At 41.6% G+C, this 3968-nt stretch overlaps 1 non-coding gene across 1 annotated transcript; it reads right to left on the bottom strand.

The window, feature by feature from the left end:
- Nucleotides 1-1899: 1899 nt before the first annotated feature.
- LOC114237309 (U1 spliceosomal RNA) lies at nucleotides 1900-2062 on the bottom strand. Its single transcript, XR_003623001.1, has one exon. It is a non-coding gene; the product is annotated as a U1 spliceosomal RNA (small nuclear RNA).
- Between the last annotated feature and the right edge of the window lie 1906 nt (nucleotides 2063-3968).

Genomic DNA, 3968 nt, shown 5'->3' with positions numbered 1-3968 from the left:
TATAAAAGGTTAACTGCTAAAAGATCATGAAATGGTTAGGATAGAGGTGTGGCTCTGCCTTAGACACCGAGGGGAGAAGGGATCTATAAGAAAGTGGTGAGCAGTCCTATGCCGTCAAAATACTTATGGTGAAAAGAAGAAATAACTGGGGTTGAGTGTGGACCAGACCCTCAGCACTGGGCCAGGAATTGCACCAACTCAAATGCACAAGATGAGGTCCCCACCTTCCTGGACTCATACAAGGTAGTTCGTAACCAGGTCTATGAAGGCAACTCACCCAGTGCCTGGCACACAGTGGGTCTTCACCACATGGGATGATGATAATGAGGGTGAAGCAGAGTGAAGGGACACGGCAGAGACAGTGTACGCCCTTCAAAATGACGATAAACCAGTGCCATTGGGCAGGCTGCCTGGAGGTGGGACAGTCTAACGACAGCACAGACGTCAAAGTGCAGTAAGGTTTGCATTTAAAGTCCACGTCTGCCTGTGTGGTTTGGGGCAAGGCACTAACCCTCTCTGAGCCTCAGTCCCATCCTCTGTCAAACAGATCATTATTCCTACTTACAGAACTATCGTGTCTGTCTAGCTTAGTGTTTAGAACACAATGGTCCAAAATGTTTTCCATTAGTATTTACTAATATAATTATTATTATTTCAAACCAACTCTGTATAAGTGCTGAAATGACACTTATTCACAGTGATTCACAGTAATTTGGAACTGGTTAGTGCTAACTGGAAAATTTAATGGGGATTGGAAGAGAGATAAAGAGATAAAAGGAAGGAGAGACAGGCTAGCTACTTCATCCGTCCTGAAGGAGAGATGAAATCTCCCGGGAATGTTGGAACAGTTGGAAGTGGGCAGTAGTAGAATACAGTACAGCAGGGTCTGGGTGGACCAGAAATCAGGGTCAGCTTTTCAGACTCCATAGAGACATTTGGATTTTTTGAACAATAGGAATTCAGGATAGTCAATACCAAGCTTAACATTGGTGCAGATTTTAAACCCAAGGTTACTGGAAAACCCAGAAGGCACAGGAATCAAATGAAACGCGCCCTCGCCCCAGGCCTCTCCTGTCTCTCTCACGCGGTCTGTCTATTCCCTTCAGTGCCTTTCTGGGGTCCCCTGCAAGTCCCGCTTAGAATTTTCCTGCGTTAGTCTCAGTTTAGCCTCTCGGAACCTGTGGTTATTAGTACATTACCAAGGAAACTCCTCATTTGAAGTGGGAACCACCTCTACATGCTATAAATACAATGCAATTAGCCTCTCAAGTGCCTTATTAGAAAATATATCAAGGACACCTACATGGACTCACAGATTAGAGGATGGGATTTCTGTAGAGAGAAGCCCCTTTTTCAAAGGTTGACTTTTTATGGCATGCAGGGGGTAAAACAGAACAAACCCATAAATAATAAAAACTTATCTCAATCAGCAAACTTGGGCATGGCTTTTATTATCTGATTCTTCACTCTCCAAATCCTTGATTCATCAAACAGACATTTCAAGGGCCAAGCTTGGTTGTAGTTATCCAAATATAAGCACGGAGGTCTTTTGGTGCTGAATAATTAGTGGAAATGAGTTGCTAAAGGGAAGGTAAATGCTACAGCCTTTGGGGAAAGTCATCTGGTGATGTTTCTTAATTTAAAAATATTTCTTTAACTGACAAATTTAAAAATACACATACTCTTTGATCCAGAAATTCCACCTTTGGAAATGTATTCTACATAAATGAGAGTGAATCTACAGGGATATATGTGCATAAACATATAGTTAATGTAGAACTGTTTGTTGTAGCAAAAACTGAAACACTGTAAACTACAGTCTATCCATCAATAGTGAAATGAATAGATATGCTAGGGTGCATCCGTAATATGGAATATCGTGCAGCTTTTTATTTTATGTAGGGGAGAACGTGAAACAGTCCCCCACTACCACAAATTATGCAGTCGAATTTCCCACATTTGGGGAAATCGCGGGGTTCGGCAGATCCAGAATGCAATGGATAAGCCTCACCCTGGGAAAAGCACCTTTGCGATCATGGTAACTCCCCTGCCAGGTAAGTATCATGCAGCTATTTTTATTTTTTACATTTTTTTATTGAAGTATAGTTGATTTACAATGTTGTGTTAATTTCTGCTGTACAGCATAGTGATTCAGTTACACATATATATGCATTTTTTAAAAATATTTATTTAGTTGCATCAGGTCTTAGTTGCGGCAGGCAGGCTCCTTGATTGTGCATGCAAACTCTTAGTTGTGGCATGCATGTGGGATCTAGTTCCCTGACCAGGGATCAAACCTGGGCCCCCTGCATTGGGAGCGCGGAGTCTTAACCACTGTGCCACCAGGGAAGTCCTTGCATACTTTTTTTTATATTCTTCTCCATTATGGTTTATCATAGGATACTGAATATAGTTCCCTGTGCTCTACAGCTGGACCTTGTTGTCTATCCATTCCATATATAAAAGCTTACATCTGCTAACCCCAACCTACCACTTCATCCCTTCCCCAACTCCCTCACCCTTGGCAACCAAAAGTCTGTTCTCTATGTCCGTGAGTCTGTTTCTGTTTTGTAGATAAGTTCATTTGTGTCATAGTTTAGATTCCACATATAAGTGATATCATATAGTATTTGTCTTTCCCTTTCTCTCTTCACTTATTACTATAATCTCCGGTTGCATCCATGTTGCTACAAATGGCATTATTTCATTCTTTTTTATGGCTGAGTAATATTCCATTGTGTATATATACCACATCTTCTTTATCCATTCATCTGTTGGTGGACATTTAGGTTGCTTCCATGTCTTGACTACTGTAAATAGTGCCATGCAGCTTTTTAAGTGAATTAGAACAGCATGAATTAGAGTTATGTGTATTTACTGTGAAAACAGCAAGCTGTGTAGGATCACTTATAGAATTGCTCCATCTCTGAAAAAGATAAAACAAAAAAGAAAGGAAAGAAGGGAGGGTAGGAGCAAAAGAAGAGAGGGGAGGAGGGAAGGAGAGAGGGAGGGAAACACCTTGTTCTTATCCAAATCCTCTGCCCCACCCCTCCTCATCCTTGCTGACAGAGCCCCAGTGTCATTTGTGCATTGACCTGTATACATCAGGGTCCACTCAGGGAAACAGACACCATGCTGGATATTCCAAGCACAGGGGATGGTATTACAGATGAGAGAAGAAGCCAAGAAACTAAAGAGTGGAAGCAAAGTAACCAGAGGTTAGCAAATGTCCTCTACTCCCCAGGACTACAGGGACACAGGGAAGTGGGGGAGGAATCAGGCCCACCTGATGGGGGAGTGATGGCCCCATTGGGAGCTAGGACCATGGAGGAAGAAAGGAGAGAAGACATATTTCTTAGGATGATTACCTACCAGGTGATTCATAACAATAAACATGATATTAATAAAAATAATAATTTTAAAGTTAGTCCTATTTATTTTTAAATGGGTATTTCTAATTTTTTTATTCATAGTTCCCATTTATTGAGCACCTATTCTGTGTCAAACACTATCTTAGTTTTTTACAAGCCTCGTTTAATTTAATCATCGCGACAAGGTTAGAACGGTTTTCTTCATTTTATAGGTAATGAAACCGAGACTCAAAGAGGTAGAACAGCTTGTCTAATATCACACACCTAATAAGGAAAAGATCCAGAGGCTGAAGTGAATTCTACCCAATTCACTAAATCTTCTGGCATTCCCCCCATAGCCCCTACTAACCTAGTTACGATAAATCTGAATTTAGACTCGATAGATCCAGGTCTTGTTCTGACACTTGCTGTAGTTGTTTAAAAACACACCCAAAATTCTCTGACGCTACTCGCCTCCAGAAGCGGGGTCTCTGTGTCCACTGCTTGAGTCTGAATGGGCCTGGGAGTGCTTCACCCAATAGAGTCACAGCGGAAGTGGTACCATGTGATTTCAGAGGCTGGGTCATAAAAAGGCCATTCCAACTCTGCCTTGTTCAC

Source organism: Balaenoptera acutorostrata, chromosome 3 (assembly GCF_949987535.1).
Source record: "Balaenoptera acutorostrata chromosome 3, mBalAcu1.1, whole genome shotgun sequence".
Taxonomy (NCBI): Eukaryota; Metazoa; Chordata; class Mammalia; order Artiodactyla; family Balaenopteridae; genus Balaenoptera; species Balaenoptera acutorostrata.
This window is presented reverse-complemented; position numbering and strand designations above follow the sequence as displayed.